The sequence below is a fragment of the Palaemon carinicauda genome, chromosome 15 (assembly GCF_036898095.1).
Source record: "Palaemon carinicauda isolate YSFRI2023 chromosome 15, ASM3689809v2, whole genome shotgun sequence".
Classification (NCBI taxonomy): Eukaryota; Metazoa; Arthropoda; class Malacostraca; order Decapoda; family Palaemonidae; genus Palaemon; species Palaemon carinicauda.
Window position 1 is genome coordinate 53,894,527 of NC_090739.1, and position 27,500 is coordinate 53,922,026.

The window sequence follows — 27,500 nt, forward strand, 5'->3', positions numbered from 1 at the left end:
ATAGCTTTGTCAGTCTCATCTGCTTTCCTGTTTAAATATTCTCTCCAGTCATTCCTGGCTTTTCTTTTGACTTCACTATCAATACTGGAATACTTAGCATGATCAACTTGTACTTTTCATTACTTCATAGAAAACTTTCAACAATCAATTTCTGTCTTTGTCTCCTTTTTATAGTATCCCAAGTATCATTTGATATTTATGGTTTTCTCCTTGTGACTACATATCCCAAACCTTCACTGCCAGCTGACTGATATATGTTCTTAATATCACCCTATTCTCCATTAATTGTTTGCTCTTCGTCTCCTAAAGTTTCTAAGACTGCAAATTGATTCCTAAATTCAATTGCAACGGTTTCTCTGTGTTCTTTCAGTTTTAACTTCAGTATGGCAATGAGCAACTGGTGATCACTGCCAATATATGCACCTCTATAGCTTCTTACATTTCTCAAAGACCTCCTTTTCTATATATTAATGGCTATGTGATCTATTTTATTTTTGTAATTGCCACATGGTGAAGTCCATGTACATTTGTGGATGTACTTTTGCTGGAAAAGAGTACCTCCAATAACAAGACTATTTGTTGAACAAAAACTTATAAAATGTGCCCCATTTTCATTTGCAACTTCGTCAAGACCCTCACATTCTCTATCCCTTGATTATTCCTTCCAACTTTAGCATTGAAGTCACCAATCACAATTTTCATATCTCTCTCTTGGATCTCATCCCTTACACTCTGCAGTTCTTCATAGTATTCGTCATTCCTTTCTTCAGGGGAATCATTTGTTGGCGCATAGCAAACTATAGTACTCACATTGCGGTATATTGATTCAAACTTTGCAAGTAACACTCTACTATTTACAGCTCTCCATTCTGTTAATGACTTTGCTGCTCTTGGTGTCATCATCATTCCTATCCCTTCTCTTCCAACTCCATATGGTCTTTCTGAGTAGATATATACATTGCCTTGGTCTAAGATATCTTTACCAATGCCCTTACAATGTGTTTCAGTTAAGGCTAAGATATCCAAACTGTATTTCATATATTCATTCACCACTTGCTATAATTTTCCTACCTGATTCATGGTTCTACCATTCCAGTTACAAGTTTTCAATTTTTCTTCAGTATTTATAAACCAGGAGAATCTTAGCACCCCAATATACCCGGAACTGGGGACCATTCTGTCATTTTCACTTTCCTTAGATTGGCTAAATCCATAGAGGATTTATTGGCTGAATTCATCAAAGGATAGCCAATTTCTAGTAATTTGCAGTGACTATCTAGCTAAGGCCAGTGACCCCTGCCAGTCCATACTAATTCTAGTAAGTTCATCTGCAAGGCATCCGGAATAAAAGCCAAAAAGGCATCTTGTCTATTGCCTTAAACCCAATCCGTCACCCTGCTACCAGTGACTTCACCGAGATTTAGAGGGGGGCGCATTTCCTCCACGCCCAAAGTTCTCGTTACTCCACCGAGTTGCTCATCCGCTTAAATAACCGTTGGCAAACATGGATTGCTAAGCACAGTAGATATACCACCTAGCACGGTAAGATATAATGCCTAACACGGTAAGATATAATGCCTAACACGGTAAGATATAATGCCTAACACGGTAAGATATAATGCCTAACACGATAAGATATACGGCCTAGCATGGTAAGATATACCACCTAGCACGGTATATATATATATATATATATATATATATATATATATATATATATATATATATATATAAATATATATACATATATATATATATATATATATATATATATATATATATATATATATACATATATATATATATGTACATATATATATATATATATATATATATATATATATATATATATGCATATATATTTATATACATATATATCTATTTACAGTATATCATCATCATTGACTTCATCATCAGCTGTTGATAGTCCAATGCAGGTCAAAGGCCTCAGACATCTCCTTCCACATACGTCTCTTTATGGTCTTTCTATGCCATTTTAGACCAACAGATTTTCTTAGCTCGTTAATCCACCGTCTTCTTTTCCTTCTCCTGGTTCGTTTGCAATTTTTAGGAACCATTCTGTTATTCTTAATTTCCATCTATTATCTGCCGTTCTCATTATATGTCCTGCCCATAATCATTTCTTTAGTTTGCTCTTGTATCCGTGTCCCTCTTCTTTTGTCCTCTAGTGTTATTTCCATCATTATTCTTTTCATGGAACTTATATTCTAAGGCTTTAGCAAGGTTCCAAGTTTCTGATGCATTAGTTAATATTGGTAGGACCGTCTGATTAAATACTTTTCATATTAGAGAGAGTTAGATTTTACTTTTCATAATCTCATTTTGTTTACCTAAAGCTCTCCATCCCTACTTGTCCTTCTTTTAATTTCGGTCACATGTTCTGGGGAAACAATTGCTGTCTCTCCTAAGTACTTATATCCACTGACAATTTCTAGAGGTTCATCCATAACCCTTATTTGGTGTCTCTTTGCATTTTCATTGAACATTATCTTAGTTTTACTCATATTAATTTTCAGTCCCACATTTCTGTTTTTGCTATTCAAATCTTCTTTCATCTTTTGCAATTCCTCCCATGATACACAAAATAACTGTCATCTGAAAATCTTAAGTTGTTAAGGTATTCCCAATAATGTTGATTCCTACAGTATCCCAATCTAAATTCTTAAAAACTTCTAGGTATGCTGTGAATATTTGAGGAGAGATGGGGTTTCCCTACCTCCTTTCTCAATCATAATTTTCTCGCTATCTTTATGTAGTGTTAGGGCTGCTGTGCTTCCCGTATAGATATCTTCAAGTCTCTAACAAAAGACTCATCTATTCTTTGCTTTTAAAGTACTTTTAGTGTTGCTGAAATTCAGAGAGAATCAAAAGCTTTCTCATAGTCTATAAATAAGATACATCGTGGTTTGTTATATTCTGTTGATTTTTCCATTATCTACTTAATTACGGTACATGGATATGATCAGTTGTTGAATACTAACTTATAAAGCCTGCATGTTCTCGTGGTTGATTAGTCTAGCTGTCTTTCTATTCTGTCTAATATGATCTTTGTATATATTTTATATATTACTGATAGTAACCTTATTGGGCGGTAATTTTTCAAGTCTTTTTGTCTCCCTTTTTGTGAATTATTATAATGATAAGGTTATCCAAGCAGTAGGTGTAGAGCATTCTTGCAAACATTTTGTGTAAATTCAGTATATATATGCATATATATATCATTATTATTATTATTACTAGCCAAGCTACAACCCTAGTTGGAAAAGCAAGATGCTACAAGCCCAAGGGCTCCAACAGGGAAAAATAGCCCAGTGAGGAAAGGAAATAAGGAAATAAACGATATAAGAAGTAGTGAAAAATTTAAATAAAGTAGTTTCAAAAACATTAACAACATTAAAACAGATAAGTCATATATAGACTATAAAAACACTTATGTGAGCTTGTTCAACATAAAAACATTTGCTGCAAGGTTGAACTTTTGAATTTCTACTGATTCAACAACCCGATTAGTAAGGTCATTCCACAACTTGGTCACAACTGGAATAAAACTTTTAGAATACTGTGTAGTACTGAGTCTCATGATGGAGAAGGCCTGATTATTAGAATTAACTGCCTGCCTAGTATTACGAACAGGAAGATCTGAATATAAAGGATGGTCAGAATTATGAAAAATCTTATGCAATATGCATAATGAACTAATTGAACGACGGTGCCAAAGATCAATATCTAGATCATTAATAGGAAATTTAATAGACCGTAAGTTTCTGTCCAACAAATTAAGATGAGAATCAGCAGCTGAACACCAGACAAGATAACAATACTTAAAACAAGGTAGAATGAAAGGATTAAAACAATTCTTCAGAATAGATTGATCACCGAATATCTTAAAAGACTTTCTCATTAAGCCAATTTTTTTGTGCAATTGAAGAAGACTCAGACCTAATGTGTTTAAAAAAAGTAAATTTGCTGTTGATAATTACACCTAAAATTCTAAAATAATCATACGAAGTTAAAGAAACATTATCAATGCTGAGATCCGGATGTTGAGGAGCCACCGTCCTTGACCTACTTACAATCATACTTTGAGTTTTGTTAGGCTTCAACTTCATACCCCATTATTTGCACCATGCACTAATTTTAGCTTGATCTCTATTAAGGGAATCAGCCACCCCAAATCTAAATTCAGGAGATGGAATTGATGTAAAGAGAGCAGCATCATCTGCAAATGCAACACGCTTGTTTTCTAGGCCAAACCATATGTCATGTGTAAATAGTATGAAAAGTAATGAGCCAAGAACACTACCCCGGGAACACCAGATATCTTATTCCTATACTCACTATGGTGCCCATGAACAACAACCATTTGAGATCTATTACTTAAAATTTCAATAATGATGCTAAGAAACGACACACACACTCCCAATTGTTTGAGTTTGAAAACACAGTCAAAGGCAACACTAAAATCAAGACTAATCATACGAACTTCCTGACCACAATCAGGGGATTTCTGGTCAGCATTGGAGAGTGTAAGAAGGGTATTACATGCTCCGAGGCCTTCACGAAAACCAAATTGCAAACTAGGGAGCAGATGATTACCTTCAGCAACCTTATTAAGACATTTTGCTAAAAGACGTTCAAAAACTTTAGATAATATGGGAGTTATGGAAATTGGGCAGTAATCTGTTGGACTTGACCTACCGCAAACACATTTACATAGTGGAGTAACATTACCAATTCTCCAACGAGTGCTAAAAGTGCCTCTTCTTGCCAACTTGCACAAAATAACAGATAACTTTGGAGCTAAGAAATCTGCAGTCTTAAAAAAAAAAAAAAAAAAAAAAAAAGGAAAAATACAGTTTGGTCTACATCTCCATAAGCATCAAGGTCCATCAACAGAGCTTTAATTTCACCCCATCAAAACGATCAACTAATGAGTTGAGCCTTAGGAAAAGAGGAATGAGGAAGTTCGAGTTTCTCATCCCTCTGCTTACTGTTAAACACATCAGCCAAAAGGGTTGCCTTTTTCTTTGGACAGTGAGTGACTGAGCCATCTAGTTTAAGTAAAGGAGGAACTGTTGTATCTACACCAAAGAGTGCAGATTTAAGGGTAGACCACCATTTATGTTCCTGAGTTGTACCAGAAAAGGTTTCTTTTATGGTTAAATTGTACTCCTTTTCAGTTGAAGCATAAACTCTCTGAGCAAAAGCTCTAAGCTGAGTATAGTTATTCAAGGTCAAATCTGATCTGTTACCCTTCCAAAGATGATAGGCCTCCTGCTTCTCCAAATAAGTATGTCTACAATCATCATTGCACCACGATTTGTCCTTCACTCGATATCTTAGCACACGAGAAGGGATATGTCTATCAAATATGTTGCCTAGATTCTTATTCAAATGGACAACAGGATCAACACTGCTATACAATTGTGACTAATTCAAGCCCAAAAGATCATGGAAAATCTTATTTTAGTCTGCTTGATATTTCATATAAATCTTACATGAAGTATTATACATCAGGGACAGGCTGTTTAGTCTTCACTACTAATGAAATCAAGGCATGATCAGATGTCCCGACTGGAGAACCAACCTTACTCGTTATAACACCAGGGAAGTCGGTGTATACGAGGTCCAAGCAGTTACCAAACCTGTGAGTAGCTTCACTTATTATTTGCTCACAGCCTGATTCAGAGGCAAAGTCTAAAGCTCTTAAGCTATGGCGATCGGTAGGGGAGATAGAACTTAACCACTCCCTATGGTGAGCATTGAAATCACCAACAAAGGCAAAAGAAGCCTTTCTATCGTCTTCTTGTATCTTAGCCATAATGGTAAGAAGACAATCGAAGATTGAATCATCCATGTCTGGATTCCTGTAGATCGAACACAAACAAAAGCTGTTATGCCAGCCACAAATTGTTATTACCTGAATCTCATGACATCCATGTATATACTGTATATATATATATATATATATATATATATATATATATATATATATATATATATATATGAACTTTCGATTTTGTTCAGTGAGTGCATTAACCTTCTTTCTAAAAGTTTCAATGTCTTTCGGAAATGAGTAAACGTGTATCTGATGATGTCCTCGCTGATGAAGTGAAGTAATATCTTTTTATATAATAAAGATAATAAAAGTTCCAATGAGTCATTTATGTCCGTGGATATATATATATATATATATATATATATATATATATATATATATATATATAGGTATATATATATATATATACATATATATATATATATATATATATATATATATATATATATATATATATATATATGGATGTGGAGGTATTAATTGTACTAACCTAAAATGATACAGTGATCATAAGGGAAAGTTTAAAAATTTTATAGCTAAATATTTAATTGGAGAGAATAGCAGTGAGTAAGGATCATGGATACAAAGGACGTTATAAACTGCGACTAGATAAATAATCAGTCTGTTGGAAATAAAACAATACTGACTAGGGAGTTGATAATTGATAAGCGTTTTGATACATTATTGATAGATGGAACATAGCTTATTGATTTTGACATGGCTATCGATAGCTAAAACGCCCACAATACACAGAAAAAAATACTGTATTTTTTTTTTAAAGGGGGGGTGAGATGGCTTTTGCGATATCAAAAATTATTCTCCTCTTCAAATAGTAAGATGTACCATATTAACAAGTTTTGGATATGTAGAAATAAATTTTACACTCATAAAAACATATATAATATAGAGCCAATGTAGTTTACAACCCACTGAAATAATTGACATGACAACAACGAAATTGAAGATCTATGGAGATTTCAGTCTGTGGATGAATGGCGCTTCTAACCGTGAAGTAATTGCCTTTGGTGACCTGTTGGAAACATATCAGTTGTGATAATGATAGCTTTGGCTGGCATACGTTAGGTATACTTTTAGGTGATGGAATGTATAGCATTGTGTTAGATATTTGCATAGAGGAACAGTGTACTATTTCCTTTATGAAAAAACATTGCTGAAGAAAATACTTTTAAGAAATAAATCTAAATTCTCTCCATATTTGTTTATTGATGAAGGTATTAAGAAAATAACCCTATAAGTGTATACGGCAAGGTGAATAAAAATTAATTTGAAAACACACATTGAAAAAGATTATAACTGTTCGATGTTGAGATTTTCGAGGGAAAAAAATAATTAAAGAGGGAAAGTGAAGTCGATTAGAAACTGAAAATACATGGAGGAAATAAATAAGAAAGTGCTAATATCATCATTTATTAAGAATGAAGAAAATGGAATGCTACAATAAAAAAAAAAAACTGGAAATAGCGAAAAATTAAGAAGCTATAGGTTACAGTATCGTATGCTAAATCGGCCAAAGGTAAATATGAATGGAAAAAGGATCCCAGATGGTTATAGTGACCAAGAATTAACTGATCAATTTCTGAAATTCTATAAAAACAAAGCAGAAAATATACTCAGATACATTTTGGGTATTCCAAATAATCGGATTAGATGCTGAACTATACATACTAATAAGATCATCTAGATCTAACAATAAAGCAAATGACGATGTTATCAGGATTATTAAAGGGACACAAATCTGATGTCAACATCTGAAGTAACACAAGTCGAAAACTTCAAGTCTTACGGACATGATTTCAAGAATAGGAAATAGTATTAGTGAATGTCAGCATATCTTAAATCTGAGAAAGTGGCCATAATTAACCAGTTCAGAAAAAAACATGCTCTCGATTATTATTATTATTATTATTATTATTATTATTATTATTATTATTATTATTATTATTATTATTACTTGCTAAGCTACAACCCTAGTTGGTAAAGCATCATGCTATAAGCCCAAGGGCTCCAACAAGGAAAATAGCACAGTGAGGAAAGGAAATAAGGAAAAACTATAAGAAGTTTAAGAACAATAATAACATTTAAATAAATCTTTCATACATAAACTATAAAAAGTGGAAAATAACAAGAGGAAGATAAACAAGATAGAATAGTGTGCCCGAGTGTACTCTCAAGCAAGAAATTTATAATCCAAGATAGTGGAAGACCATGGTACACAGGCTATGGCACTACCAACATTAGAGAACAATGGTTTGATTTTGGAGTATACTTCTAGAAGAGCTTCGTACCATAGCTAAAGGGTCTCCTATACCCTTACCAAGAGGGAAGCAGCCACTGGGCAATTACAGTCCCGTAGTTAACATCTTCAGAGAAGAAGAATTGTTTGGTAATTTCAGTGTTGTCAAGTGTATGAGGAAAATGGAGAATCTGTAAAGAATAGGCCAGACTATTCTGCGTAAATGTAGGCAAAGGTGAATGAGCCGTAACCAGAGAGAGGGATCCAATGTAGTGTTGTCCGGCCAGTCAAAGGACCCGATAACTCTTTAGCAGTAGTATCTCAACGGGTGGCTGGTGCAGACCTATTTCGAACCTTTTCCTCATTCCAAAAGTGATAGAATATGTAATCCTTAAACAGCCAGTTGATCATTTTGGGAAGAACCAAAGCATTGCCGGATAACCAGTCGGCCTACATACTCCACGGAGACTGCTGTATGTTCTATAATAAATGATTTGCTGGGAATGATAGACGAGGACAAATGTGACCTCCTGATTTTACTCGATGATAGGAGGCCTACTGATTTTGACACAACTAGGCAAGAACTGCTATTAAATGATTTACGATGCATTTGGGGATCTAAAATATCACTAGGTTGACATAAAGTATTGTACACGGATTCTTTTTCATCATATGAATCAGTAAGAAGGGAGGTGCCCAGGGTGGTGAACTAGGCTCAATTCCATTTTATACCTATACAATAAACTTATCAAAAGTGCTACAAAGTCATGAAGTTAAGTTGAAAATATTTGAGGATGATACACAATATTACTGCTCCATAAATGACATTGATGAGATAGCAAAGAATTTCAACTATGGTGGAACTTCAGAAGTTCAAACTTAATGTAATTATTTTCTGTTGAAAAGGTTGACATAAGTTTTGTTTTACACTTTATATTTAACACTAATAATAATAATAATAATAATAAGAAGAAGAAGAAGAAGAAGAAGAAGAAGAAGAAGGAGGAGGAAGATGGATGTAATCTGGAACCACACACTAATAATCCCCTATCTTTGTGGACTGTGAATAATAATAATAATAATAGTAATAATAATAATAATAATAATAATAATAATGATAATGACTAGTAGGTTGGCCAAGGCACCAGCCACCCGTTGAGACACTACCGTTAGAGAGTTATGGGGTCCTTTGACTGGCCACACAGTAGTACATTGGATTCTTCTCTCTGGTTACGGTTCACTTTCTTTTGCCTACACATACACCGAATAGTCTGGCCTATTCTTTACATATTCTCCTCTGTCCTCATACACCTGAAAACACTCGAGATTACCAAACTATTCTTCTTCACCAAGGGGTTACTGCAATATCATTGTTCAGTTGCTACTCTCCTGTTGGTGACGGTAGTAGAGACTTTTTAGCTATGGTACGCAGCTCTTCTCTAATCTTGGGTAGTGCCATAGCCTCTGTACCATGGTCTTCCACTGTCATAGGTTAGAGTTCTCTTGCTTGAGGGTACACTCGGGCACGCTATTTTATCTTATTTCTCTTCCTCTTGTATTGTTAAAGTTTTTAAAGTTTATATCTATATTTTAATGTTGTTAATGTACTTGAAATATTTGATTTTTCCTTGTTTCTTTTCCTCACTGGGCTATTTTCCCTGTTGGAGTCCCTGGCCTTATAGCATCCTGCTTTTCCAACTAGGGTTGTAGCTTAGCATAATAATAATAATAATAATAATAATAATAATAATAATAATAATAATAAAAAAAGGGAATTGATGACAGTTGAACACTCAAAACTAACTGAAAATAAAAGAGTTCATGGTGATGGGAAGAAACCGCTATTAAGAAACCTTGGCGACAGCCAAATAAATATAAATGATAAATTTGTCCCGTTGTCTAGTAGAGTTCGTGAACTGGATGTGTTACTCTACTGGAATTTGTCTCGCATTACTCAAAAAGTGGCGTCATCAATGGGGGGCTATTTGGGGTTGAGGATTCAAAAATAAAGTCTCAGACCCCAAAAAAAACACTGACTAAACACCACCCATAGAAACTTACAGTATCTGTAATCAACTTTCAAACCTCAGATATTAGCAATTTAGCATCAATATCAAATATCCAAGGAAAGGCTTAGACCGCAGTTAGGGGATAATTCAGTAAGAAGTATTTCTTTAGTAAATGTCTACGCTGCTAAGCTAACTGAATCGTTTAAAAATTTCATTAAAAACCAAGATAATTTTGACAATATTTTAAAATGTCCATGCGGTAACAGATACTTACTTCATGTAATTCGTTACTACATGTTCCTTACACTCGCTGCAATCTCAAACTGGAGACTCGATAAATACCGTAAGTGTATGTATATATATATATATATATATATATATATATATATATATATATATATATATATATATATATATACATATATACATATATACATATATATATATATATATATATATATATATATATACATATATATATATATATATATATATATATATATATATATATATATATATATATATATATATATACTATCGTTAGAGAGTTGTTGGGTCATTGACTGGCCAGGCAGTACTACATTGGATCCTTCTCTCTGGTTACGGCTCATTTTTTCTTTGCCTTCATATACATCGAATCGTCTGGCCTATTCTTTACATATTCTCCTCTGTCCTCATACATCTGACAACACTGAGATTACCAACCAATTCTTCTTTTCTCAAGGGATTAACTACTGCCCTTTAGTAGTTCAGTGGCCACTTTCCTCTCGGTAAAGGTAGAAGAGATTCTTTAGCTATGGTAAGCAGCTCTTCTAGAAGGACACTCCAAAATCAAACCATTGCTCTATAGTCTTGAGTAGTGAGATAGCCTCTGTACCATGGTCTTCCACTGTCTTGGGTTAGAGGTCTCTTGCTTATGCACACTCGGGCACACTATTCTATCTTATTTCTCTTCCCCTTATTTTGTTGAAGTTTTTATAGTTATATTGGAGATATTTATTTTGATGTTACTCATCTTAAAAAATTTATTTTCCTTTTTTCTTTTCCTCACTGGGCTATTTTCCCTGTTGGAGCACCTGGGCATATAGCATCCTGCTTTTCCATCTAAGGTTGTAGCTTAGCAAGTAATAATAATAATAATAATAATAATAATAATAATGATGATAATAATAATAATAATAATAATAATAATAATAATAATAATAATAATAATAATAATAATAACAATGAGCGCCATTGCTTAATTTCATATGTAAAAAATTGGAATTTTGGTTTTTATTTCAATGTCCAAAATTTATTTAGGATACTATGAAATGCAAGCAGGTGCTTAATCCATAAGTGAAAAGGTGTTTTGAGATATTACACTCCATAAAATTTAATTATGGAAATACTGGAAAGTGTTTAATTTCATGTCCTTTGAGTAGTGATTCCAGTGATAACAGTGAATAAAGGCCAACATTTTCTTCCAGTAATGAATATGTGAACTAATGAAGTTCTCTAAAGAAATAGTTTTGTAAATGATAATGTAAAGGTGATAAAAATGTTCTAAAAACTTTAACAAAATTCGATTATTATTTTTTTACACAATTTTGACGGGCATTGGGCCACGAGTACTTAGGAATGCAAAAAAAAAAAAAAAAAAAAAAAAAAAAGATGGGCCATGGGCACAGTAAGGTTGAAAAACACTGGTATAGTAGGTGTGAGCGGCTTGAATACTCCGTGACTAGTAACAGAGTTTACTGCATTGCAAGCAGACTCTTTGGTGCTAATGTCGGACACAGAGAATCAGCATTTACCAAGGAAAGTAGTTTCAGTAAGTGGAAGAAGATGCATGAAGAGGTATTAAAGCATGAAAAAAACCACATACTTGTTATTGCTAGGAAAAAATGACTCAACCTCTAAATTTCACAGTTGCATGTTGATGTTCATGAACAACTTGATAGCCAGCATAAAGAGCAGGTTCTTCACAATAGAGAATGTGTTACTGTAAGACACTATTGAATTTTGTTATTACAATTGCTAAAACAAACATAGCACTCAGGGGGCATGATGAAAGCGAAAGTTCTTTAAATAACGGTGCCCTTCCGGAAATTTTTGACTTGATGAGCAAAGAGTCCGAGAGATTTTGTGACCTGAATGCCAAGTATACATCTGGGTTAAGTCAGAATTATCTTCTCAAAGCTGTAGCCGATTGTGTCCTTGATGTCATAGTCAAAGAAGCCAAGTCATTACCTTTCTTTGCAGTTATATCTGATGAGACTAGAGATGTTAGTATTACTGAGCAGCTCTGTGTTTGCATTAGGTTTTTCATAAATGATACAGTAAATGAGATGTTCATAGGATTCATTTCTATGAAGAATCTTGATGCTACTTCTGCAGCTAACACGTTGTTAGAAAAGCTCCGTAATCTTAGCCTGGATATCATTAAACTAATAGCACAGTGCTACGATACAGCATTTGTAATGAGTGGTAAAATCAGTGGGAGTACAGACACAAATGAGAATATGTGAAAAATCCATGCTTTTATGTACCTTGCTCTGCACTCATATTACAGTTAGTGATAACTCACACACCTGGCTGCCTGCTAGAAGTAGCAAAATCTTTCAACTAGATTTCAACTCTGATTAACTTCAACCTTTGGCCATGATATATTCATAGACCTCCAGAAAGACCAAAAATAGCACAATGCTATGAAGGGCTTGCCCTTGAGGGACGAGTAGAGGGGGCAAGAGTGGTGGCGATGGCTGGCAGGAAACGGTGATAATAGTTAATCAGGCCCAAGAATTCTTGCAGTGCTTTGACGGTCGAGGGCGTGGGGAAGTTTTGGAAAGCTTTTACCTTCTCAGGGAGAGGGTGGACTCCTTCAGGAGTGATACGGTACCCTAAGAACGATATTTCATTGGCGCCAAAGGTAAACTTGTCATACTGGACTAAAAGGCCATTCCGTTGTAGGCGGTCAAGCACGATGTGTAGATGATGTAGGTGTTCCTCTTTGGAGGAAGAGAACACAAGTATGTTGTCCACGTAACATACATAAAAGGGGAGGTCCCCTAAGATGCCGTCCATGAGACGTTGAAAAGTGGCCTCAGCATTACGAAGACCAAAACAGGAGAAATTGAAGGGGTAAGTATCGAAGGGGATGGTGATGGCGGTCTTGAGGATGTCTTCTGGGTTCATGAGCACCTGATGATACACCTTCTGGCGGTCGAGCATGGAGAAAACCTTCGCTTTGTGCAAGTAGGAGGTCACGTCGGCAATGTTTGGGAGAGGGTAGTGATCTGGTTCTGTCTGCATGTTCAGGCACCTGTAATCCCAACATGGACGTAGAAAGCCATCATTCTTCAAGACGCTGTGTAAGGGTGACGACCAAGAGCTTGAGGACTGTTGGCAAAGGCCGCCCATTTCTTCCATTTCAGCGAACGTTTGTTTAGCAGCTGCCAAACGTCTGAATCTGGCAAACACTGGGGGGCCTGTCGTCTTGATATGGTGGTCAATACCATGTTTTATGGTAACGGTGGGCGTTTGACGAAGTTCTGGATGGAAAACCTCCAGGCATGAGGTGAGGCGGCATTATCAAACAATATTGCACGGCAGTGAGGGGGAGAACGGTAGGGAATTGAACACTCCAGTGGTCACCAATGTGTCGGCGAGCTGTTAGGATGTAACTGAAAGACTCATGAATGCAACTAAACTTTTCCTGGTCGGAGCTTGAGTATTTATACAATCTGTTCCAGTCAAGAACGGCACAAAAATTCAAACACAAAGGTGCAGGAAAATACAGGAATGAACAATTATCAGTGAGAGTGGAGAGCAATAACGACAATATACAAAAAATAAGAAATACCGTTACATTGTATGAGTCTGTGGGATACGTGTGCGGGATATTGCAGAGGAATATATGGGGTTAAATGGCAGGACAGGATTAGAAATGAAATTATAAGAGATTACTCGAGTGCCATATGTGGATGAGATCATGGTGAGGGGTAGATGGAGATGGTTTGGGCATGCTCTTTGCACTCCCCAAGAGAGATTAGTTCACCAAACTTTCAACTGGGCTCCACAAGGCATTAGAAGAGTTGGAAGACCCAGGCCTACATTGCTGAGGATTATGAAGCATGAAGTAGATGATGAATGGAAAATTATTGAATTTAAAGCTCACGATAGAGACGACTGGTAAAATCTAACCGAGGCCCTCTGCGTGAATAGGCGTAGGAGGAGATGATGATGATGATTCGTAATACTTGAAAGATGTATGCGACAAAAAATAAATCTCGTCGGTCCTCCAGGCCGGTAGATTTTCCTGAGTGTGGCCGGACAACGGTCCAGTAAAAAATCCTTAAAGTAAAGTAAAGAAACAAGATGTCGCTTGAATGGACACTCAGGAACACTATTCAATCAGTTTTCTTCTTCTTGTTCTTTTTTTTTTCTTTTAAATATGTGATTTAAAAAGAGGGCGCCTTTTCCCTACCTGTTCCTTTCTCTTCATCTATGAAATTGAATTCAAAACCATCGTTACTGTCCTTCCTTCAGATGAAGTGACTATCTTGGAGGGTAGTTAGCCTTGCATGGTGTATCAGCTGTCTTGTTGAATGATTTTATCCATATTTTGTCATTTGCTCTAAGGATCAAAGTATTTTCTCTGTATATAATTGTGAATATATTATATTGGGTCTATCATCATTGCAAAGTCTGTTTTCAAGTATGAGGAAAACTTTTAATCTTTTACTGAATTCTTATTCTGTCCGGAGTTACTAAGTAAAATCCCTGACTACGTCAGTGTTGCTTGGTGAATTGAAATATTCGTGGACTATATTGCAATACCAGAACCCTTACACTTCCCTCAAGATATCATGATATCTTGAGAGTATTTGCTGAAATCTGTCGAAAGTTCATGGTCATTAGTTACCTCCTACACAGAGACTACAGCCTGCATATTTTTATTTCTAATTTCCATGGCCTGTCTAATATATTGGGCAAATACTTTGGTTGGCGATTCTAATCTTAATTCTATGCTACTGCTTCTAAATTTTCTTAATTCTTTAAAGCTAAGTAAATGCTCTGTTGTATCGTCGGCCTCTCTTCACAACTCACAAAGCTTACCATTTCCATTCGTTTCTATCATTTTCTTTCAAGCCTATCATATCCAGCCTTGTCCTCATTACTACAACAGCTTCCTCAGTGTTAAGTTTAAGCTACCTTTGTAGTCGCTTCCGCATTATCAATCACAAACTTCAACTTTTTCATTAATTTCTATTCTTCTATTTTTCATTTAATTTCATTTACTACTTTACCTTTTATTTATTTCTTGATTTCTTGCCTTCAATACTTTTTTAACTCTTGAATTTCACAATCATACTTATTACATGTTTTTAGATGACTTTTCCCTAGCATTTTCCATAGGATTCCTTTATCTGGTCTTCCACCATCTCAACTAATCGTTTATCATCTGATGAAATGATGTTATGAAAAAACATCATCTTTTCCACTATTAACTCCCAATGAGGGTAGTTTCCCCTTATTCAAACATTCCTCTCATAATCTTGTGCTGTGTGCACTCTAACCCTTTCATTCCTTTGTTACCCAACGTATTAGTATTTCCAAACAATGTAGGTACCACTAGACCTACGGTTTCATATAGCTTTATTCTCATCAGCAAAATGCCAATTCTCCTAATCATGTTAATGCCTCAACGCACCTCCTGATTTCTTTCACAATATATTCTATTTTTTGTTTCCCTTTTGCTACAATGCTAGACTCAGATTAACCTACCTGCCTAACGCATTTATAATAGAGGACATAAAAATCAACAGAGGGAAAAATCACTATATGCCACATAATCGCAAAGCTCAATGCTATAAAAGTGGCAACAGTTTCATGAATAAAAATTAAATGTAATGTTTACCAGGTATATGGACAGTAAATTTGCACCAGCTACAAATATGATTATCATTGGGTGGTAGCCTAGGCCAATATGACTGCGTCGCACAGAGTAATTATCTGATAATCTTTTATATAAATTCACAATCTTTATTATGTCATATACACGAAATTGAGCGTTTGTTAACACAATATAAAATTGATGCATTGTGCATAAGTGATACATGGTTAGGCCTATCCCCAAATCCGAGAAGTGATTTGCTAATATATCATCATATAACTTACACAGAGAGGACCACTATAAAGGTGGTGCGGTCACGGGGGTCTGTCAGTATATAAGAGGCTATTTAAAGGGACCGAGTTAGACAACGCCCTTGAGAAGCAAGGCTGTTGAATGTGCAGTATGCCAAGAGGTTAACGATATAGCACCGCTTTTACCGCCATCCTAAAGCTACTGTTGATTCTTTTACTTTTATTTCAGTCTCCCTTAAAATGTAGTTTAAAAGACTCCATATTCGATATTTTTATGAAGATCTTTTTGATAGTGTAAAGTTAGGGCAACTGATCGATATGCCTACGAGAGCAACTTCGAAATCATCAAATTTGCTAGATATCTTCTAAACTAATAGCAAATCTAGGGTAACTAAATTAGAAATATTACGGGGCCCAATTGCAGACTGTAAAGCGATTAGTATTTTATTGAATATGAAAAAAAAAAAAATGAAGCGTTTAAAGGTTAAAGATCACCCATGAATGGCAAAGACAAGGGACATGGACATTGCCCTATTAAGTAGAACAATACCCTAGAGACTGACTAATATATAGCCTACATATGATCAGCGCCCAAGCTTGGGTGAAGAGGGCTTCACCCAAGCTAGGACCAAGGAGGGCCAGGCAATGGCTGCTGATGACTCAGCAGATAGACCTATAGGCTCCCCAAACAACAACAACAAACCCCCCCCCCCCCCCCATCCCCATCCTTAGCCCACAAGGATGAAGAGGTTGCAGCGATTAAATAAACTAACGCGAACCCCAGTCTGGCGTTCACCAGTCAGGAATGTTACCACATCGGCCATCACATGGTCTATTTTTAAAAGTTAAAACCTTTTCGTTCTTTACGGAATTATTAACTAAACCGACATTGTAACTTGCTACATAAAGAAGTGAACACTGAATACTATATTGCATACACATGACGTAAGTATTCAAGTTAATACGCTAACTAATGTCATGAATCTACTGTATGTATTCATGCTTGCTCTTCCATTGTTACTAGACGATTACTACGCTAATCCCCCCCCCCCCCCACCGCCCCTGCCCCTTGGATATCAAAAGGAATAAGGTCTGCAATAAAAGGACGACATCAAACGCCAAGTAATTTAAAAGAAGATCCTTATAATGAATAACTAAGGGAGAATTATTAAGATGAGAAAAAGACAGTTAAATTAATAATCAACGAAAAAAAAAATTAGAAAGGATGTCTCAGCTATACATGGAAAACAGCCAAGATGCTTTCGAAGGTCACTAGTAATGATCTTAAATTAACTGAAAACAATTAATATATATTAAACAAAGCAGAATTTTTGTTTTTTCTAGTGTGGGAAAAGAGACATTTGAAAAATCTCAAGAGGATTTGGCAAATAGCAATAACATGTTGCAAGATATCAATCAGAGTGATAATTCTCATGACAACCTACCTCTATTCAAACCCTCAACGGTTGATTTAAGACCACCATTTTGACTATGAAAAATATGAGGGATACCAATGCGCGTTGACAAGATGGCATCGCTCTCTCCGTTTGATATATATATATATATATATATATATATATATATATATATATATATATATATATATATATATATATATATAAAATCATTATTCAAAACTTCTTTTTATCTCCCGAAAATTGTTAATACATCAATTGTAAAAAAAAATTCTATCCTGATATGTGGAAGATTCCGAGTGTAGTCCCTGTCTATAAAAGTGGAGATACAGATTTGGTGGGTAATCACAGGCCCATTTTCTTTGCTGCCTGTCCTGTCAAAAATTCTTGAAAAAAAAAATTATTCCTAAATAATTAATTAGCCTCATTCTTAGAATTGCATAAGCTTCTTTCCAAAACTCATAACGGTATTATACCAAAACTAACTACTGAGACTGCACTACTACAAATATCTGATAAAATATACAGCAATATGGAAAAAAAAAATCTGGTGTTGCTTTTGGGCTTATCAAAAGCATTTGATAGTATCCGTCATGAAATTCTCCTTAGAAGATGCTAAATGTTAAATATTGATACAACCTGGTTTCGAAGTTGTCTTAGTAACCGTCATCAAATCGTTAAAATAAAAAAAAAAAAACTATTTCCTTCAGCAAAGTAGTGTAATTTGGAGTTCCACAAGACACAATTTTGGGACCAATTTCATTCATTATATTCGTTAATGACCTGGTTAATTATCTGCCTCACTGCTCTGTTGATCAATATGCTGATAACACGCAAATTCTCATTGAAGGTGATAATTAGGATTTATTGTTAAGTGCATAAAGGTTTATTATTATTATTGCTAAGACTATGGTCTCCTTTTTCCAAGTAGGCCAACATACTTTCTCCTTAGTATCTATACTTATTGACTGTTTCTATCGTTCCATTTTTAAGGATCCCTTAAATCTTTCTAACGTCTATTTTATGTCTCATAACACTGCTGACTTCTGAAAGTAAATTTCTTAATCTCTATCCATTTTTATTGTACGACAGTTGCTTTGACTTCTATAATTTATATATCTGTTATCATCAGAAGACATAATGTCATCAGCATATATCGAGGCTTTTACTCGGACGTTTCTGATAAGGCTTATCGTCTTCCCACGTACAGTATGGACCTTATCTCTTGCAATTGAACATAAATTAGACCAAAAATTGTATCCTGTCTTACATTACCTTTAATCCTATTTTCCTCTTTATATCAGACATGTCTATCAATTATCGCTTTACCTTCATAATTTGATTTATATATCAACTTGTCATGATCTTTATATGCAATTTCCCTTCATTCTTTAATATCGTACTTTGGGCATCATCATCATCATCATCTCCTCCTACGACTACTGACGCAAAGGGCCTCGGTTAGATTCCGCCAGTCATCTCCATCTTGAGCTTTAAAATCAATACTTCTCCATTCATCCTCTCCTACGTCACGTTTCATAGTCCTGGGCCATGTAGGCCTGGGTCTTCCAACTCTTCTAGTGCCTTGTGGAGCCCAGCTGAACGTTTGGTGAACTAATCTCTCTTGGGGAGTGCGTAGAGCATCCCCAAACCATCTCCATCTACCCCTCACTATGATCTCATCCACATATGGAACTCGAGTAATCTCTCTTATAATGTCATTTCTAATCCTGTCCTGCCATTTAACTCCCAATATTCTTCTGATGGCTTTGTTCTCAAATCTACAAAATTATCTCTGCTACGGAAGCAGTGACTTATGCCCATACGCTTGGTTCCAAAGATAAGTTCAAGGATGTTGCCTTGCACCCGTGTAGTGTTGTTCAGGGAATGTTCAATGATTCACCACCACTTCCTTGGCCTCCTACAGCTTATGAGCTGGATGCCAGGACAACAGAAGAATACTTCTCAACTGACCTAGTAAAGACTCTTATCTTGAGTGAAGCAGATGTGGAAAAGTCTGAGAAGAGCCAACGTCTCCTGCTTTTGATAGCAAATGTGAGTTTTAACACCGTTGCGTTCTAACTACATTGGAACAATATCACAAGTCAACCAAATTCTACCTATTTAACCTATTTCTATCATAAATCACACATTTACTCCATTTGTTTCCTTTCCAGGACATCTGCCATCCTGTGACAAACAGCAAGTGGAAGTTACCCAGCCACATCCTCTTTTGCAGTACCATACACCACCTATATCGAAGAAAGCAGCTCACCGATAAACCTCATAGATTAGGTCACTGTGAGTTATGTGAATTTGGCTTTGAAATTGAAACAGCACTGATAGAGGCCCTCAATAATGTTTCCTCTTCTCTCACTCCCCAAATTGCTGCTGGAGTAGACGACGAAGTTTTCACGTAGAGTGGGACAACTTGAACAAAATAACCACAAATGTCCATGATTCAAACTGAAGGGATCATGATATATGAGGTGAAATCAAACACTGACTCTGTCAACAAAGTTAGAGCCCTCCCACTCATGAAACATAATAAGACTCGTTGTATAAAAGTTGAAACCCTAGCACTATCTCTCCCTTTTCCTATTTATGGTCGAGTAGGGCCCAAATTTCCAACAGGCGCTACGTTCAGTCCACCTATCAGAAGCAATAAGATGTACTCAGAGTCCATCCAAGAGTACCGATTGTGGTTACTTATGCGAATGGTCAATGGCAGAATAGAAACACAACAGGTCCCTCGATTTGGAAGATTCATCCCAGCTACTGGTAAAAAACCATCTCGATAATTGACCATTGACTATTTCACCCCTATTGATCAGCCGTTAACTGAATATTCTGCTGTCTGTCAGGGAGTTATTAAAGCAATCACAAGATGCTACACTGAAGGTTGGTCAGAAGTACTGTATGTTCTCAGCATTGACGACCTCGGGTGTTGCATAAGAGCACTCACCCTCATTTGGAAATTTCCAGAAGAATACAAGAACCATGAGGTAAATTCAGGGCCTTTCCACACTGTGCATCTTGGCAGGTCATAAATGCATTGGTTCAGGCGGCTCTGAAATTCTCCTTGAGGCTGGACGTGTTACCAATGGCTGCCTTAAGAGTGTGCTAGTAGGGAAAGCATATGGAAAAGCTCTGTTCTGTCTCAAGACAGTAAGTGAAGCACTGGAGCGATTGTTGATAGTGCTTTAGTTAAGAGGAAAATGTAGACGTCATCAGTGCCCTAATTGAATAATTAATGAGTTATTTGTGATTGTGCAGGCTATAACTTTTCAGTGATACCTAAATTTTAGCCTACTTGTGATCAATTTCTTTTTATGTAAAAATATCCTTTATGTTTCCCCTAACCCTTACTTTTTGCGTCCTAAGAAATAAAAAATGGCAAACAAAAAAACGACTAAAAGACCAACCTGGGACATTTTTGGGAATGGGAACAAATGAAATTCCATTCCCACACACCTCAGGGGTTGTAAAAGTGAAAGTTAAAAAAAAAAAAGAATTGTATCATGTGGGTGCTTGGGACCCCCTATCCTCATCCTCAACGATATAACTTATAGTATTTATATTTTTCCCAAATTGGTCTTATTTTGTCATTGATTTCTTTCCGGTTTACTGTATTTGTTGTATAAATTAATTTTTCCAATTGTATTTTCATAATTCCTACTTATATTTTCTATTTTTTCGTAAAGTTATTTCATTTTTTGGAGTAAATATTTTTTTCTCATGTGCTTTTGCAATTTTAAAGTAAATCTATATTGGATAATAATTTTGTAAATAATGTATATATCCAATCATCCTTTATAAGTTGAGACATTATCTTAATATACATGCAAAGCTACAATACAGGAATATACAATGTACAGGTTACACTTCATACTATTGAAATATTAGCTCTGATATTGACATATTTATAAAAAAAATCACATATCACACTCATATTATTTTACGGAAGTATTTGTACAAAATACTTGCATGAATTATATGATGAAGATGGATGAAGATATTAACATTATGGACGTCTTTTCAGAATTATAAGTAAAAATGTAATATTGTTATAATACAAAAACATATATTAAAAGAATAATTATGAACAATATCTACCTGCTTGCTAAAATCCCCTCTTGCCCTTTTTAGTTGCTAGCTATAGATGCGTTCAGATTTTGTCAAGCATTGTCAAGGGTATGGTTTCATTATATATATCGTCAGAGCAATGCGCCGTCTCTAATGAAGAAATACTTGACTAGGTTTATTTTCAGTTTCATTTGGTAGTCTTTTAGGATCGAGTAGCTTTACTTCCTGCTTATTAGAGATTTAGCTTAATTTGGTCTAGTCAAAGACACCCCCATCGGATTCAGATCCTGTGGCAACAACATCCACAAATCAAAATTTGTATTCAGTGTCTATAACTGCAAGGAGAATGTTAAAGTAGAATTTTTCATAATAAAAATAATGAGTCCCTCCATATGATGTGTTCTTTATGTAAATATGCTTCTCATCTATTATTCCAAGGGTGTGTGAAATTCCTACACAATAGCCCTACAGTCTCGCGAATGATACTGCTCATCGTGTTGGCAGTCACCTACAGATGTCAGGAAAAGCTCTAATAGATTTTTTCAGTTGCAAGGTACCGTAGGAAAATTGCAACATGCAGGCTTAGCTCAATGGGTCTCCTCCAGAATGCTAGGATCTTCGTTATGAATGGTTTTACTCGTTCGACAATCTCATCAAGAAAGGTCCTCCGTAATCCTGGTAAAATTACTGTAAAGTCCTGGATTCTGAGTTGCTAATTTTGGCATTAAGTTGTTATAAAACCCTTTCACTTTTCTTTTATGCAAGTAGGATTAAACTAAGCCAATTCTTGTTTTTTCTATTTCTTCTTTCAGTGTTGGTATTCTTGCAATATACTCAACTGCAAGATGGCATTATGATACTCCAAAATTGACCTGACTAATCCAGGGTTATATGTGTTGTCAGGCAAGAGATCTAGCAAATTAATTGTTTTCCAATATTTTGACATGATTGGAGTGGCTGATTTTCCTCAGACTATAACTTCAAACAAGAATGGTAAGGGTGGAAAACTCACCTGCAACATATAGCCTGCCAGCCTTGTTCACGGCAGAGTATGATGCCATTGCATCACTCTCTATCAAGTTGCTATATGACGTGATTAATCATGGTGGAACGAGTGATAAAATGAAATGTTAGTCAGGAAATATGTGAGGAAGGCTAGAGAACAAAATCTCCAGACCCTGGGCATAAAGCATGCAGTGGCAGGGGAGAGTTAAGGTTTTAGTTAAAAACAGTAAAGAAGAAATAGAACAAGAATAACCTTCAAGGTACAAATACTTCCACATGCAAGCTCAAATGTTCATAGCTAGATAAAACATGAATATACCTAAATAAAAAACACCTACACATTCATTCACCTAAAGGGAGAAATGCGGCCACGTAGATACCTTAGTCGACTCACATGTACAAAAAGATATCCTTGGTTTCTAGGTGATGCTTGTATGTTTCTGATGTCGATATTCCGGGGTGTTTCTTTGTGATTTAAACTCTCCGTAATTGGGACTTCTGATTTTACTTCTTGGCAATGACGTTAATTTGGAAGCCCTTCTACTACCATTCCAATGCGTTCAAGGGGTTCTTTATGCAGAATAAGGTGCAAGGATGTTGCTAAAAGGTCACTCAGGACGGTGCACTGGGTTAATGACACTCGATTTGCCTTATAGTTGTGACGTGATACTCACTCGAAAGGGGAACCTGGGGGACAACCATGAACTTAATGGGAAGAATGGGGGAAAACAGATCCTCTCAGAACTATAGCTGGAGATCAACAGGGTGTCATCTTTTTTTTTTTTGGGGGGGGGGGGCTGGGTACGGGCAACTGGCACCCAAGACTCAACTTTCCGCGTCATCTCCAAGCCCCAAGAAGTAGCAGCACTTAATTTTCCATTATTCCTACTGAAATACAAATGTGTCATTCTTTTAACACCACATTTATTCACACACACACACACACACATATATATATATATATATATATATATATATATATATATATATATATATATATATATATATATATATATATATATATATATATATATAAGCCAGGTGAGAGCAAGTCCGCCCTATAAACTCAAAATACACCAATCAGAGGAAAAGGGGGATGACCCAAAATTTCACCTTATCGCCCTAAGGGCTTACACCAAGGAGAGAAGTTAGTTCCTGTCCGAGAACGAGGAGAACTGGTCTTTGTAACCAAGAGAGAGAGAGAGAGAGAGAGAGAGAGAGAGAGAGAGAGAGAGAGAGAGAGAGAGAGAGAGAGAGAGAGAGAGAGAGAACCAGTGCCTGCTCCCCTCAGGACACAAGCCATTCCAGCTCACGGGGTTCAGACTCCGCCGTGAACTCAGGCGAAATTGAGGTTCCACGCTTCCCCCTTTTGTCCATACGGAATTTAGAGATAGCTTACGTCCCAAGCACAGCTGCACCAACTCCGAAAGATAGGTACCGTGACCTTTGTGAGAGGGAGAGTTATCAAGTACTAACAAAGGAAAACTGAAGGTTGTTTCAGGGAATGGGAGTTCACAAAGGAAAAAGGGGAAAATAATTTCGGGAATAATTTTCTCTTTAGTTTTGTGTCAACCATTCACAATTAATTCGTTTTTTAAAGAAGAGGTAATTCAAACTTATGTAGACAAAGTTATCTTATGTTAGAAAATTGTTATGGGGAATGTGTTACAAATATTTTTTTTTTTTTCTTTTAAACTTTGAAGTGCAAAGTGAGGGTTTTGTTGTTATGGTACGGAGAGGAGTAGACTAAAACAATGGTGCCCATTCATTATTTCTCCAGAATTATATCGTCAAGCGTGTAGGCTATTCTTTTTTTTACCATAAATTCTTTTTTCTTTTTTTTACATCTATGTTCTGTAGTTTTTCATTGCATTGAGTGATTGTCAGAACGTAGAAATTAAGTAGTTTTTTTTTTTTTTTTTTTTTTTTTTAAATGCATCGAATTGTGTTTTGATTATTACGGGAGCAAATTAAACTTATAGTTTTGTCTTTCATTTTGACTTGCAATCATTTGATTTCTTGTTAACTTTATAAAGTCGAAAACATTTCCAGTTTTGAATTTCCGTTCTGTTTTCTTCTTTAAGAACCTTACAAGCAATGTTTTTTGTGGAATAAATTTAGTTATGTATTAGATTTTATAACAGTTTTTTTTATCTTTTTTTTTTCTTTGGTTCGGGATTAGAATAAGGAGAGAGGTCAGTCTGTTCTTACATGTAACAATTCCCATATATTCCAACGAGGTGCAGCTCCAAATGACATTGATGAACTCGGGAGAAACGAACCGTTAATAACATTAACGAGTTCAGACCTTTTTAAAAGACATCAGTGTCAATTAGACGATCTGGTTGATACGACAATAGTGTCAAGTAGAGAGTACGATTAGCACTATGTAAAGTGCGTACCCTGCACGATACGTCACATCTTTAAAATGGGGGCCTGTGGTCGGGTTTTTTTTTTTTACTTATCTCCTGTTAGTATATATATATATATATATATATATATATATATATATATATATATATATATATATATATATATATATACATATATATAATTCTTTTTTTTTTTCTTTTTGAAATATAAGCTCTTTTTACTACCTTTTGCTCAATGGTCCAGACAGTTTTTCTGTTTCGGATTTGTATTTTCGTTGGTCCAAAATTTGTTTTTGGAAATCACTGATTGTTGATCTCGATTTTAGGTGATCTGCAACCTGGTTTATCAGGTATGTTTCATTCTGTTGATTTCATGGTGTGAAATTGGTGTTGACAAGATATCTTGATTTTCTTTAATCAAGCAGTCATAGGAAATGAAAATTCAGATCGAGTTGCTAGGTTCCTAATGGAACCGAATGACTTTGTTAATGTCAGCCATGTCATCAAGCCAGACTGCCTACCGAACTTCAAGTCCAGTTGGAGTTGAATCTCATGATGAAGCTCAGGGGTCAGAAGAGATGTTGAGAATGAAAATTAAATTTAAAGCAGCCGAGCTCAAGACTAAGTCATTGCAAGCTCAGTTGGGGATGCATCGTCAGAATTTAAGATCACCCAGGGCACACACCAGGGGAGGGTTTTCAGGGCGAGATATGGTGGGACTCCTTCCCTCCTATGATGGAAAGAATCCTTAAGGCTTCTTCCTGTCGTTTGGAGAGGCATGAGGACTTACTAGGTCCTAAAGGACTCCTGGGCTTGCGGGTTGCCAACAAAGTTAACCGGGAGAGCGGTGGATGCTTATAATAAGATATCCAAGGATGTTCTGCATGATCATCGCCTGGTAAAGGCATGGATTTTGAAAACCTTCGAACTTGTGCTTGAGGCTTATCGTCAGAAGTTCAGGAACTTGAGGAAAGGATCAGAAAGCTATGTAGAGTATTGGAGGCAAATATAAATTAGCTGTGACAGGTGGATGGATGCCTCTCTTGGGCATAACAAGACCTATGACAGGGTAACACAGCTCATAGGATTAGAGCAGTTTCAGCAATGTATCGAAGATCGAGATATAACTGACCCTGACCAGGCTGCTGTAACGGCAGATGAGTTTGCACTGAAGGAAAAGATCAGAGGTTGTTCTGGCTCAGGATGGGGCCCATCGTATCCTCCACCAGGGAAAGGAGTAGGAGGAAATCCTACACATGGCAGTGCTAAAAACACTGGGAGTAAGAACAATGGAGCCCACTCTTCGGCGTCTCAAGTAAGACAGTGTTCCTATTGTGACAAACTCGGACACGAAGTTAGCTGCTGCTGGCTCAAAGGAAATTATGGACCAGGGGGAAAGAAGTCCTCTAATCAAAATCACAAGAGGGATGATCAATCACTCAATGTTAATGAGGTGATGAGAAGACAGACATCATGCCAAGGGATGATGAAGAAGAGAGACAAGCCCATAAAACAACGACAGGAAGCCTTCATTCATGCTGGATCTGTGTCCCTGGAGGAGCAAGGTACCAAGCCTTTACAGATAAGGATTATGCATGATAACGGAGCTGAACAGACTGTCCTGCATAGAGCAGTTGATGAATCATCTACTTTTGGAGAAACTGTTGTGGTTCACTACATTAGGGGAAGAGAGGAATTGGCCTTTTATGTAGCGAATTTAAACTCTTCTTTTATTTCCGGTACATTTCCAGTTGCTTTGGTGGATGAGGAACCCATGCAAGGGGTATAGTTATCATTAGGAAATGACATATCCGGGCAATGATGTTGCACAGCAACACATAAGATACATGCGGACAATAATAAAAAGAAGGTGGAGATTGAACAAAATTAATATCCAGCATGTGCTATTACCCGTGCTAGTACCACCTAACAGAAAAAGCACAGAGATGATGTTCCTGCCGGAGCGCTTGCGGGTACCTTCCCCCAATCACTTAGGAGTGTGGTGCAGCCCGGTTTATTATGTTTAGAATACTTGAGGGAGTCGCTCATTGAAGCTCAGAAACAAGACTCAGAACTTGCAAGGATAAGGGAAGAAGCTGGATCACTGATTGAACTCAAGGCTGAACCCTCCGGTTACTATTTAAAGGATGATGTCCCAATGCACAAATGGTGGCCTAAGTAAGTGCCTGCAGACAACAATTTCCAGTCTCGCAAAGCCGCTAAGCATTGCGTCAGTTCTTGAGAATGACTGGTTATTACCGAAAGTTCTGTGAAAACTACTCTATCATAGCCTTGCCTCTCACTAATCTTCTCAAAAAGAATAACAAGTATGTTTGATCTAGCCACTGTCAAGATGCATTACTTAAGAGG